The 14,383-nt window shown below is 40.3% G+C and overlaps 1 pseudogene; it reads left to right on the top strand.

Moving 5' to 3' along the window:
- Positions 1 to 10,903: 10,903 nt before the first annotated feature.
- Positions 10,904 to 11,475, top strand: LOC112317730 (large ribosomal subunit protein uL6 pseudogene; annotated as a pseudogene).
- Positions 11,476 to 14,383: the final 2,908 nt, after the last annotated feature.

Below are 14,383 nucleotides of genomic sequence, written 5' to 3'. Positions count from 1 at the left end.
TTGTCCTTGGTATATTTGTGGCAAGGAAGAGCAGAGGAGAATGCAAGCTTCCTGCAGACAGCCTCACTCCCAAGGAAAACAGGGAATGGCTGAGCCCTGCAGTAGCAGTCTCTCCTCCCACATTCACCAGTCAAATCAGCGACTCCTCCTTCGGAAAGGAACAGAAAAAGAGACAAAAGACCATAAGTATCATACTAGTGGGGCTCTCTTTGCATGGAGTGAAGCATCGACAAAGGGAAGCAGCATCCCCAGCACCACCACCAATGCTCTGTCTCTGTCAGCAACACCTTACCATAGTTTGGCTTGTTCAGTGATTCCCCCACAATACCACTCAATATAATATTAAATAAAAGCAAAATCTCTTAATTTTCACTCTCAGTACTATTTCCAAGCAATACTGGCCCCCAATTAAGGCCACAGTGATCAGTTATGTGAACAATGATCATTAAAGCAGTGGTCTCTAAGAACTGATAAATGGATTTTAATGAAGTGAGTACTGGCATTATCCCCACTACTCAGCTCAGGACACTGAGACTTAGATTAGAAAACTTGCAGCAAGTCACATGGCTAGTAAGAGTGGAGCTAGGATTCAAACCTTGCTCAATCTTATGCCAGATCTCATGCTCTTAAGCACCACCCTGTCCTTCCCCTGTAATCATTGAGCTAATGGTATGTCTTAAAATGAGTCATTCACAGAAAAGAACATGAACCATATGATTACAGTCATATGTAGAATATTAAAAAAGTGACAAACAAACAAACTTGTAGACACAGACAACAGTATGGTGTTTACCAGAGGGAAAAGGGGGAGAGGGAAGTTGTAGAGGGTAATGGGAATCAAATATACAGTGATGGGCTTGACACAATGCATTATACAAGTGATGTATTATAGGAATTTATATAATCTTTTAACTAATGTCACCCAATAAATTTACTAAAACAAAAAAGGAAGAAAAAGAAGTCATTCAATTTGCTTTAAATTAGAAATGCCAACAGGACAATGAGCTCTGAAGCTAATCAATGAATAATGTAAATTGATTCTGCTTCCATCTTTTTTAGACAAACCATTGCCAAGTAGCTTCTAATCTGAAATCAAATCTCAGTAATATCTCTGACTCTTTGAAGTTCTATATATCCCTAATCTCTGTACCAATGAGATTCTCTTATTTCAGCAGTTTTGATTATCTATAAATAACACTTGTGAAATATATACAATTCTGGAAAATGCTACAAATGAACATATACACAATTCATGCTATAATTTACAGCCCCTTAGTACCTAGTACTGTAATTATTTTTATGTCTTTAAAGAAAAATTCACAGAAGTCAGTGATATATTCCTAGCACCTAAAATGATATCTGAAAAAATATTAGGGGCTGAATAAGTATTTATTTGAATAAATGAATGAATGTCTCTGAAGATTTGACTTACTAAAATAAGTTTCTCACAGGATTTTTCTGTTTGGGAAATTTTCAGAAATATGTGAAATGAACTTAAAGTTGAGCAATTCAAGTGACCTGACTTTGTTATCAAGCTTTTTTCCTTAATGGAAATAGATTGTTGGACCAAGAATAGCACTATATCTGGACCTATGAGGAGTGTACATTATCCTAATGTACAGAAATCCTAAACTGTCACGGAGCTTTACCTCTGAGCCCTGCGTCCGCCACGGATGAGAACAAATCTACCAAGACATGATCTGCTTGGGGAGAAGAGGTGGCCGATCTCTCAAAGGAGAAGGGCCAAGAGCCTTTTCCTCCAGGGGCTTTTATTAGGTTCATTTTGCACAGGAATACAGATAAAGCTCATCAATCATTGTCAGGCAGTAAGGGTTAAACAATACATAACTTATAGAGAATTTTGAGGGCTTATTCTGAGTTACGGTCAGTTAGTTAAAGGGCTATAAAACTTTGAGTGCCAGACTCATTTCAGGCCTGGACCCTTATCATTTAAGCTGAGGGTACAAATTAAGTAGGTTTCACAGGATTGTATGCATCCTTTCTTAGGCCCGATTCCCCAGGGAATCCGCCCCTCCCAGCACAGGACTGCACTGCCCTCTGTTGTTGCTTCAGGCTTAAGTCAGGCAAGGGAAGTAAGGCAGCCAAGGGATTAGGAGACTTCTTGCAGACAGAATGAGGACTCAGGCTATGTCAAAGCCGAGGGGCGAGGGCCCATCATCCCCTTTTTCTACAGCCCCCCGAGTCCTTCCCTGTGGGCCTTTTTCGTGACCATGCCTGTCTTAGGTTGTTCCTCCCTTGAGGAATCTTACCCGTCATTGGTTAACTGGTCAAGCTCAGGGCCAAGCAGGGTGAAGTGGGCAGAGATGGCACCCCTGCCAGGGAGATAAGCTTTGTCTCCTTAATGGCTTATGGTCCCAACTCTGACTCAGCCTTAACCATGGGGGGTTACAGCTTCTGAAACCAGGCAGGGCAGTTCCCAACACTAAACTTGGTATTTAATTCATCTGCTCAGTGCATCTTTGCATTGTCTTCTCTGGAAGAAGGGCGGAGTGTGTGTTGTCGCATTGTGCTCGGGGGGAAAAAAAGTACTGTGGCACTTTCAGAATTGCATACGTGAAAAAAGGATATGAAAGTGTGCTGGTGTCCAAGCAATGGAATGCCATGACTGGTGGTTGTTCTTCTAGTTTGCTCTTTTGACCAGCAAGTGGTCCTGCAAATCCTGTCGCTAAGGAAACATATCCATGTCACTAAGATCCCTTCTCCTCTGCCCCCCCCCCAACCACAGGGGATGATCACTAAATTCAAGCTGGTTGTTCATGGTGCCTCATTCCGCCATCACCTGATTGGTGCAGGGTGTAGCAGGTCACCCAAATCAGGCCAGTCCTTCCTTGAGGTTCCTCTATTTATACCTGAGTCGTAATGCAGAAATTACTTAAAATCTGGACTTCTGACAACAATCTTCCTCGAAACAAGAGGGAATAAAGCCAAACAGAAATGAGAGAGGGACCTGGTGACACTATGTCCTGGATCGAGCTGCCACAACCTTGGCTCCTACAACAGCTCCTTCAGTTCTATGCGAGGACCCCCTTTCTTGCTTAAGCTACTTTGAAATAGGTTTCTGTCAGCTGAGGCTGAAAGACATCTGATGAACATACCAGATCTTTGCCATAGCCAGATAAGGAGGTACCCTGCCTTTACAACACTGATTCTATGGGAAACCTTCTCAAATCCAAACAGCCCAAAAGCCCTCATAAAGTTTTTAAATACAATCTTTCTGGCAAGCTGAAATTTCACTCAATGCATTTATAATACAGACCACAAGATGGCAGCTAAAGCATTCTTTCAAAGACTTCTCAACAGGACACTCAGGGTGATTACCAAATTCTAGTGTCTTATTTATGCCCCATGTAGATCCTATTAGGTTGCAAAACCATTCCACTCTAGCGATCCCATATGTGTTCTCGTAGTTATAATGTGCCTCGAAGAGCATCTTAATGGTCTTCAGCAGAAATCAAGTCACTAAAATGGTGGACAAATGTTAAAAGGTGAGTTTGGTCATTTCTTTCAGGATAAGAGATCTAGCTGCAATGTGTTCAGAAAGTTTAGGCATATCCAATGTCCTAAGACTGCTGAGATCCCCAAACCTGTATTATACACCCATGATACTGGCCTGATTATCTGCCCTTTCTTCGTGGCCAAACACAACTTTATATAATTTTTAAATTGTTTTCTTTGCTGACTACTTAAAATCACAAGTTTATGTCCCTGTCTTTAAACCAGATTTAGTATCTACTAATTAGTCCAAGAAGTCTTTAAGCTTGCCTTCAGCTTTCAGTTACAACCTACTACACATAAAACAACACAAAGATATACTACATCTTACAGATTCTATCTTTGAATTATGTTTTAGGGTGAGCTTATGAAAATGGAAGGACAAAGCCTCTTGAATAAAATACAAGGAAAAGTCCTTCTTTGTTGCCCTTACCTTGACAGTAAAACAATACAATCATGTGTTATATCCTGATCACAGATTCTAATTTTCCCTTATAACTCTTGGCACAATTTGTAATTATACAGTTCTATTTAAACATTTGCTTAATATTTTTCTCCCTCTATCTATAGTTACTATCCCCATGAGGGAGAAACCATATAGTTTTGTACCACTATGTACTTAGCACCTATAAGAATAAATATTTGTTGAATGAATAAAAAAAATGAGTGTCACAATTCTACATCAATTTCCTGAATACAAAGAGTTGATATAAAACAGGTGCAATTGTTTATCGGAATACAATTTATGTCCTTATAAAAAAATGGCAGGTACACGGAACAGTTCCAGAGCCAATCCAATCCAGGCTGGGAGCAAAGGCTTCCTCAGAGAGCCTTGGATCTCCTCCAGTCACTGGTACCCAATCCATTTCCAGCACACACTCTCTTCTGTCTAAGATCAACTCAAGTGACCTGACTTTGTTATCAAGCTTTTTTCCTTAATGGAAATAGATTGTTGGACCAAGAATAAATTGTTGGACCACACATATACCAAGGACAAGACCTGTCTCTCAGAGGTTTGTCCCTTCTTAGTCTAAGAAAGAGTCTAAGAAGTTTCTGGATCTATTCCTGTCACAGTTAGAGTTCTCCCCAAACTCCCTTGGCCATGGATGGAACACACTTAGCATAGGACTCTTGGCCAACAAACATCACTCTAATCAACCTTTCTTTCCTGTGTTTTCTCCCCTTGTACACACTGTTTTCAGGTGATCTCAATTAGATTTCCCGCACTTTTATTAACCTGGCTCCAGCTTGTCTCCTGGCTAAAAGGGACTTTTTCTTTACAAATTTGTGTAGGTGGAGAAGTATTTACATAGAATATGAAGACTGCTCACAACAGAGTCCAGTACTGTCACAGTACCTCTTAGACAAATTTAGTTTTAGGCAACAAAAATTAACTCTGGCTGACTTAAACTAGAAAGCAATGTATTAAAAGGACATGTGAAAACTCATACAATCAAAAGAAAAAGTGTAGAATAGTCCTCAAGGAAGAAACAGAGCAAAATATCTCAGACAAAGTGAACCAGTCCAGTCATGTTCAGTCCTTCTGGACACTTCACTCCAGATTCCAATTCCAAAGAGAATATCTGAATGGCCTACAGGGGGTCATGTGACCAACCCTTGTCCACAGATCGGGCACCTTGGTTGACAGGACCATGGAGAACCCATTCATGGGACTGGATATCTGGGTATGCTTCAGAAACTCAAAGAAAAGAAAATAGATTACACCCAGATGTCCATTAGAGCCTCTATATCTAGTCCAGGTTCCCCTGGTTACTAAAGTGTAACATGTAATCTTGAGGACAGTAAAGTATTATAGACTCCTCTTCCCCAGAAGTCTCCACAGTGATGGGCTTCAGCTCTGCCCCTGGAGGTTTTCCTCCCAGGACATTTTGACCAATTAAAACTAAGTGACAATGTCTGAAGTATATCAAAAGGAACACAAGAATTAAAATGGACATTATCACCAGCCAAGATGGAGGCGTAGATAGACACTTTACCTCCTCACACAACCAAAAGAAGAACAACAGAAAATTTAAAAACAAAAAGAACCCAGAATTGCCAGAAAATAGAACTGTATGGAAGTCTGACAATCAAATCATTAAAAAAGAAACATTCATCCAGACCAGTAGGATGAAATGGGCAGCTGGAAGGGAGAGGATGTATGGCAAGATGGCAGCTGGAGCACCAGAGCCCGCAAGGTGGGAGTGGATGGAAGGGGCAGTCCCACAGTTGCATGCAGATAAACCAGGAGGAACAAATGGTTGCTAGACAGACCACGCAATGCAGGGTTCCAGCACAGGGAAATAAAGCCTCAAAACCTCTGACTGAAAAACCTATGGGGGTCGAGGCAGCAGGAGAAACTCCCAGCCTCGCAGGAGAGCTCATTGGAGAGACCCACAGGGTCCTAGAACATCTACAAAACCACCCACCCAGGAATCAGCACCAGAAGGGCCTAATTGCTTATGGGTAGAGGAGGAAGTGACTGGAAGCCAGCCAAGAGCTGAGTAAGCAGCATTGTTCCCTCTCAGACCCCTCTCCCACATACAGTGCAACAACGCAGTGAAGTGTGTTGCCCTGCCCTGGCGAACACCTAAGGCTCCACCCCTTACTACATAACAGGCACAATGACAGAGAAAATATGGCCCAAATGAAAAAACAGATCAAAGCTCCAGAAAAAAACACAGCTAAGTGATGAAGAAATAGCCAACCTATCAGATGCACAGTTCAAAGCACTGGTAATCAGGATGCTCACAGAAATGGTTGAGTATGGTCACAAAATAGATGAAAACGTGAAGGCTATGAAAGGTGAAGTAAAGGAAACTGTACAGGGAACCAACAGCGATGGGAAGGAAACTGGGATTCAAATCAATGGTGTGGACCAGAAGGAAGAAAGAAACGTTCAACCAGAACAGAATGGAAAAAGAAGAGTTCAAAAAAATGAGGAGAGGCTGAGGAACCTCCTGGACAACATTAAACGTCCCCACATCTGAATCATAGGGGTGCCAGAAGGAGAAGAGAAAAAGCAAGAAATTGAAAACTTATTTGAAAAAATAATGAAGGCGTACTTCCCCAATCTAGCAAGGAAATACACTTCCAAGAAGTCCAGGAAGCTCAGACAGTCCCAAAGAAGTTAGACCCAAGGAGGAACACACAAAGGCACATCATAACTACATTACACAAGATTAAAGATAAGGAGAGAATCTTAAAAGCATCAAGAGAAAAGGAGACAGTTCCCTACAAAGGAGAGCCCATAAGATTGTCAGCTATTTCTCCAAAGAAACCTTGTAGGCAAGAAGGGGCTGGAAAGAAGTATTCCAGGTCATGAAAGGCAAGGACCTGCATCCAAGATTGCTGTATCCAGCAAAGCTATCATTTAGAATGGAAGGGCAGATAAAGTGCTTCTCAGATCGGGTCAAGTTAAAGGAGTTCATCATCACCAAGCCCTTATTATATGAAATGTTAAAGGGATTTATCTAAGAAAAAGAAGATAAAACATATGAACAGTAAAAATGACAGCAATCTCACAGTTATTAACAACCACACCTAAAACAAAAACAAAAGCAAACTAAGCAAACAACTAGAACAGGAACAGAACCACAGAAATGGAGGTCACATGGAGGGTTATCAACAGGGGATTGGGAGGGCAGGAGAGGGGGGAAAGGTACAGAGAATAAGTAGCATAAATGGTAGGTAGAAAATAGACAGGGGGAGGTTAAGAATAGTATAGGAAATGTAGAAGCCAAAGAATATACATGTATGATTCATGTCATACATGTATAGGGGGGGAATGTGGGAGGGAGGGGGTGAGCAGGATGGAGTGGAGTGAAGGGGGGGAAATGGGACAACTGTAATAGCATAATCAATAAATATATTTTTAAAAAAAGAAAAAAATAAACAATATAGAAATAAAAAAAAAAACAAAAAAACATAAGGAGAGAATCTCAAAAGAGAAAATAGATAAGCAAGAGAAAAGGAGACAAACAACTGTAATAGCATACTCAATAAAATATATTTTTAAAGTATTTTTAAAAAGAGAATAATATGAGAAATGGAAAAAACAAAAACTTCTATGTACGACCCATGGACATGAACTAAGGGGTGGGAGTGAATGATGGTGGGAGGAGGCATGTAGGGCAGAGGAGAATAAAGGGGAGGAAAAAATGGGGCGACTTTAATAGCATAAATAATAAAATATATTTTTAAAATAATAAAAAATAAAATAGACATTATCAATATACCCAAAGCCAGATGCAGACAAACCCTGAAGCAAATCACTCTTCTTTCATTTATATCATTATTAAGGGACTATATTCTGTTTTATTTTTTCTTTCTGTTTTTCATTGCTTTTTCTCTCTAGGAAGACCTCCCTTTCTCACCCCACCCCTGATAGACACACATACACAGAGACACATCTGTAAGCACTGTCTTTTCCTGCTTAAAATAGTGGATAGAGTTTCATCTAGAAATCTTTTTTCTTCTCTTTTGTTGAATTTATTGGGGTGACATCAGTTAATAAAACTATATAGTTTTCAGGGGCACAATTCTATAATACATCATCTGTATTGTGTGTTCACCACCCCAAGTCAAGTCTCTTTCCATCACCATTTATCCCCCCTGTACACACTTCTACCTCACCCTCTTCTCTAGAAATTTTAGTCTCTTCTTTTTCATCTGTAATAGCCTAACTCACATGGATCAATTTAGGTATATATGTAAAGTTGCTTAATAAGTTGCTACATGCGTTAAAAAATATGATAGTACATTTATTGCTAGTAAAGTATTTTCCCCTTGTCAGAGCTCTCCTCCCTCTCCATTCCCCCTACTTCAAGTCCAGCAGCCTGATAGCTAACAGATTTTTCAATGATAGAACAAGGAGGCTGGTAACTCAGATCCTGAGAGGAAGTTACAGGCTGAAAAGAGTTTAATGTGTTAAACTTTTCTCAGATGTTGGGAGACTAGCCTTCAATGAGTCTCCTTGCTGTTATTGAATCTTTGAGGGAGTTCCAAAAAATAGCACCGCCTTCTGTGTCTGACTTCTAAACCAAGCTAGAAGTAAGATAAATGCGTCAGCAGATGGAGAAACAAAATACCAACTTCATTCATAAAGTCTGGGTCAATGAACAGAGCCTATTGCGAGAGTCAAACAGGCTTCCTAAGCACAAAAACTTGATCTAAGAACCTCATCTGAGGGAAGGTTGAATTGCATAGTGGACCGAATCACACAGTGACATCACTGCCCAGTCAGGGAAGTGATCAATCCCCAATTTCAGTTGATAACTACTAATTGCTTAGTTTTCACCAATCCAAAAGCATGTGTGTCATACATTTAACATATTTATTTTCTTTTTTTTAATTTTACTACATTTTATTGATTATGCTATTACAGTCACCCCATTTATTTCTTCCAAAGGAAAATTTTCCGCTCCACCCTGTACTGCCCATCCCAGCACCATTCCCCCACCTTAGTTCATGTCGATGGGTCATACATATAAGTTCTTTGGCTTCTTCATTTCCCATACTATTCTTAATCTCCCCTATTTTATACCTACAAATGATGCTTCTTATTCCCTGTACCATTTCCCCATATTCTTCCCCCTCCTCCTCCCTGCTGATGACCCTCCATGTGATCTTCATTTCTGTGAATCTGTTCCTGTTCTAGTTGTTTGCTTAGTTAGTTTTTGTTTTTGTTTTTGTTTTTTGTTTGGTTCAGTTGTTGATAGTTGTGAGTTTGTTGTCATTTTGCTGTTCATAGTTTTTGATCATCTTCTTTTTCTTAGATAAATCCCTTTAACATTTCATATAATAAGGGCTTGGTGATGATGAACTCCTTTAACTTGACCTTATCTGGGAAGCACTTTATCTAACCTTCTATTCTAAATGATAGCTTTTCTGAATAGAGTAAAGCTACCTGCCCCTCTTGAATGTAGATCCTTGCCTTGCATGACTTTGAATACTTCTTTCCAGCCCCTTCTTGCCTGTAAGGTTTCTTTTGATAAATCAGCTGATACTGTTATGAGAACTCCTTTGTAGGTAAGTGTCTCCTTTTCTCTTGCTTATCTCTTTTCTCTTTTCAGATTCTCTCCTTATCTTTGATCTTGAGTAATGTAATTATTATGTGCCTTTTTTTGTGCTTCCTTGGATCCAACTTCTTTTTTTTTTAATGTTTTATTGATTATGCTATTATAGTTGTCCCATCTCCCCCCCTTTATTCCCTTCTGCACTGCATACCCCCTCCCACCCACATTCATCTCCCCCCCTTAGTTCATGTCCATGGGTCCTACATATAAGATCTTTGGCTTCTACATTTCCTATACTATTCTCAACCTCCCCCTGTCTATCTTCTATCTACCATTTGTGCTACTTGTTCTCTGTACTTTTTCCTCCTCTCTCCCCCTTCCACTCCCCCAACTCATAACCCTCCATGTGACCTCCATTTCTGTGAATCTGTTCCTGTTCTAGTTATTTGCTTAGTTAGTTTTAGTTTTTGGTTTTTGGTTCAGTTGTTGATAGTTGTGAGTTTTTTGTCATTTTACAGTTCATAGTTTTGGATCATCTTTTTCTGAGATAAGTCCCTTTACCATTTCATATAATAAGGGCTTGGTGATGATGAACTCCTTTAACTTGACCTGATCTGAGAAGCACTTTATCTGCCCTTCCATTCTAAATGATAGCTTTGCTGGATACAGCAATCTTGGATGTAGGTCCTTGCCTTTCATGACCTGGAATACTTCTTTCCAGCCCCTTCTTGCCTACAAGGTTTCTTTGGAGAAATAGCTGACAATCTTATGGGCTCTCCTTTGTAGGGAACTGTCTCCTTTTCTCTTGATGCTTTTAAGATTCTCTCCTTATCTTTAATCTTGTGTAATGTAGTTATGATGTGCCTTTGTGTGTTCCTCCTTGGGTCTAACTTCTTTGGGACTGTCTGAGCTTCCTGGACTTCTTGGAAGTGTATTTCCTTGCTAGATTGGGGAAGTACGCCTTCATTATTTTTTCAAATAAATTTTCAATTTCTTGCTTTTTCTCTTCTCCTTCTGGCACCCCCATGAAATGTGGGACCGCCCGCTCCACCCTGACAGCCTTGCCCTGAGTCCTTGCTACCCCAGCTGCCAATCTCTGCCCCTCCTACCAGTTTGGATGAATGTTTTTTCTTTAACGAGTTGGTTGTCAGACTTCCATACAGTTCTATTTTCTGGCAGTTCTGGTTATTTTTTGTTTTTAAATTTTCTGTTGTCCTTCTTTTGGTTGTGTGAGGAGGGAAAGTGTATCTACCTATGCCTCCATCTTGTCCAGAGGTTGGCATCTTTATTTTCACTAACCACTAACTTAATTTAATATTTCCTTCAGTTAAGAATATAGCCAGCAAAGACGTTTTCTCTTTTCCATGTCTCCTATGAGGGTAAAGACCATTCTCAGCAATCAGACTGTTGATATTCCTCTGAAAGGATGTACAGTTATTGTGAAGGGCCCCTGGGTCACCCTGTGGAGGGATTTTTATCACATCAATGTAGAATCCAGTCTCCTTGGAGAGAAAAAGAAGAAGAGGCTTCTTCACATGACAGATGGTGGGTAAGTAGAAAGGAACTGGCTGCCATTCACACTACCTGCAGTCATGTACAGAACATGGTCGAGGGTGTTACACCAGGCTTCCGTTACAAGATAAGGTCTGTGCATGCTCAGTTTCCCATTAACGTCGTTATTCAGGAGGATAGTTTTCTTGGCAAAATCAGAAATTTCTTGGGCAGAAAATATATTCACAGGGTTCAGGTGAGGTCAGGCATTGCTTATTCACTATCTCAAGCCCAAAAAGATGAGTTGATTCTTGAAGGAAATGATATCGAACTTGTATCAAATTTAGCTGCTTTGAATCAGCAAGCTACAACAATTAAAAACAAGAATATCAGAGAATTTGGGGATGGTATCTATGTCTCTGTAAAAGGAACAGTTCTGATGAATGAGGTCTAAGTCATTCAGCTATAGAAGCAAAGACATGCCGGATGATTCCTCAGACTTACTTGTGATATTTTAAAGATGCAATAAAAGCCATGTATTGGGGCCTGACTGGTGTGACTCATTGGGTTGAGTGTTGTCCCCCATACCCAATCCTCATACCCAACTCATTGGGTTGAGCTGGAGGGTTGCCAGCTCAATTCCCAGTCAGCGCACCTGCCTAGGTTGCAGACCAATTCTCTGGTTGCAGTGTATGTGAGAGGTGACCGATCAATATTTCTCTCCCTCTTTCTCCTTCCATTCCCCTCTCTCTAAAAATAAATAAATAAAATATTTTTTGAAAAGCCATGTATTGGAGGGGGAGAGAATATAGGCAAAAAACCACATAGTGTTAGCAGTATCTGTGACTTAGTCAACCAATCAATATCACAAATATTTTCACCACATTTTACAGTGGTTGCAGATATCATGAAATGTGATGTAAACTCATTACTAATTACAAACTTACTTAATATATTCATATATTACAATTATTTAACTATTTTAATAACTGTATTTCAATATAACTGGTTTCCTTTATGACCCTACTTATTTTATTTTATGCATTGAAAAATATTTTTCTGACTTTTACCAGACTAGGATATGATTCCACGGCATAAAAAAAGTTAAGAATCCTTGTTCTAAGAGGAGCCAATATAAGATTTTTAGGTCAAATGACATGATTAGACTTGTTTTTCATAAAGAAAACTCTGGAAACCTTCATAGAATGATCTAGGGTTAGGAGAAATTGACATGTCATACAAAGTCCTTTACAATCTGGCAATTGTGCCCCTGCACAGTCTCTTGTCCTGCCTTTCTCCCACATCTACCTGATTTTCTGGAAACCTGATCTTCTCACTTTCTCTCCTACATTTCATGTTCTTTACTTCTCTGGGACTCAGAACAGTTCCCCTTTTTTCTGAATGACTGCTATCCTCTTTTCCACAGTATGAACATGCACACATTCTTTACAACCCACTTCACATCACTGCCTCACCTTGGAGCCACCTTCTGTTGCATTCCCAAAGCCACAGCACCGTGGACATAATGTAGCATAACACAGAATACATGGCATTCCTAGTAATCCTGTCTGTCTGTCTCCCAGGCTAAGCTATAGCATCTATTGTCCTGGTATCTGCAAGAACACTGTCTGCCAGCCCTCCTGATCTGTCTCCTCTTGTGCTGGTTTCATCACTTACACAGACCATCCTAGCTTTCTTTGCTTTCAAAGGCCTCTGTCCCCAGAGAGTCTTGGGGACAGAGTCTCTGCATGCAGAGAGTCTTGTGCCTCCCCTCTTCCCCTTGGCCACCATGCCCAAGCAAGTCCTCCTGGATCCTTCTCATCCTCACTCCAAGGACTCTCAAAGTTCCTAGTTGTGTCTCAGTGAGTTCCAGGCCTCTGTTCGTGACTGTTCTGTGCACCTTCATGTGTTCATATTCTGTGTACACCTGGCATACAGGGCAGTTCCTCGCTGCCCTGACATCTTCCAAAACTTATGGAAAGCATCTCTCCTTTCTTATCCTCCACCTTCACCACATGGATCAGTGTAGGAGTCTCCTCTGGGGCACTCGCCAGCATCAAAGCCTCAGTCGTATTCCCTCTCAGTGTTGGCTTCCCACCAGTCACTTAGACTTCAATGTCTGTCAGATGGGGAACTGCTCCCACACCATTATGCATTCCTTCCAGACTACAGTTAAAAAAGAAATTCAATGCTTAAGGAATTTTTTGCTCTCCCCCAAATCTGACTATTTCAATGGGAGTCCTGGTTTTCAATATAATAATGAATGCTGCAATGTGGGTTTTTTTTCGACTCAGAATCTCAATTTTTACATTTCTCAAGGCCAAAGCATTGAATGCTGACAATAGGCAGAATCCTAAGGGGCAAGAAAATTACAGGGGAAAAAAGCATTTGCAATTTTATCTTGCCACGTTAGTCTGTGTGTTATGTGAAGACTTAAAAATGAACAATAAAGACATTTGGACTTGTGTCTCTAAAGTCAAATAACAAATTAAACTGGGCCAGCAGACGTCTTGGGAACTAAATCTAGCAGCACTGAAAGTCAGAGTTTGAAAGGCCTGGAGAATACTTCTCTGTCTAATGCCCTCACTGCAAAGATGAGGCACTGAAGCTTTGGGAAGGGAGAAATGGAGGAATTAAATGGCTCACGGAAAAACACAGAAACTGACACTCATTTTTTATATTTGACTCATACCTATTCAATGCTTACTCTATGCCAAGCACTCTGCCATCACTACATAGTTATTGTCTCATTTACTCTTCCATCACTCCTGAAAACTGCTGTATTTAGGTTCATTTTACTAATGAGTTACTGGTGCTTAGAGAGGTAAATTTACTTGCCCAGTGTTATAGAACTACTAAATAGAGGGCCAGTTTTCAATCCTGTGATATTTGATGCCAGAACCCAGGCTACTAACCAGGACCTTCTGTATGTCACTATGCTGAGAGCTCAGAATACATGAAAAACAAGATACGATACCTGGCCCTGAGTTGCTGGATCTACTAACAATACACACTACTGTTAGTCTGCTGCTCTAGCCTGCAATGTATTTCTGTCAGATTAGAAAGAAGCATTTCTCCTTTGAAATCTACTCAATAGCAGCGACTCATTCATAGGCAATGTCGCTTAGTGCAAAGATCACAGTACTTAGGGTCTGAAGACTCAACTCTGCTACCTACATATCAGTTAAGAGTCCTTGGTAGGCCTCTGGTCCCCATATGCAAAAGAATAAATTGTCCATCCTGGTTAGCTTGCAGGACTACTGGGAATTTTGAAAATCATAGACTTGAAAGTCCTTGCCAAAAGATCAAAAATTACTGCAAATACCCATCTGAAGTCACATGGAATATTCTCTCACAAAGGT

Source organism: Desmodus rotundus, chromosome 4, assembly GCF_022682495.2.
Source record: "Desmodus rotundus isolate HL8 chromosome 4, HLdesRot8A.1, whole genome shotgun sequence".
Lineage (NCBI taxonomy): Eukaryota > Metazoa > Chordata > Mammalia > Chiroptera > Phyllostomidae > Desmodus > Desmodus rotundus.
This window is presented reverse-complemented; position numbering and strand designations above follow the sequence as displayed.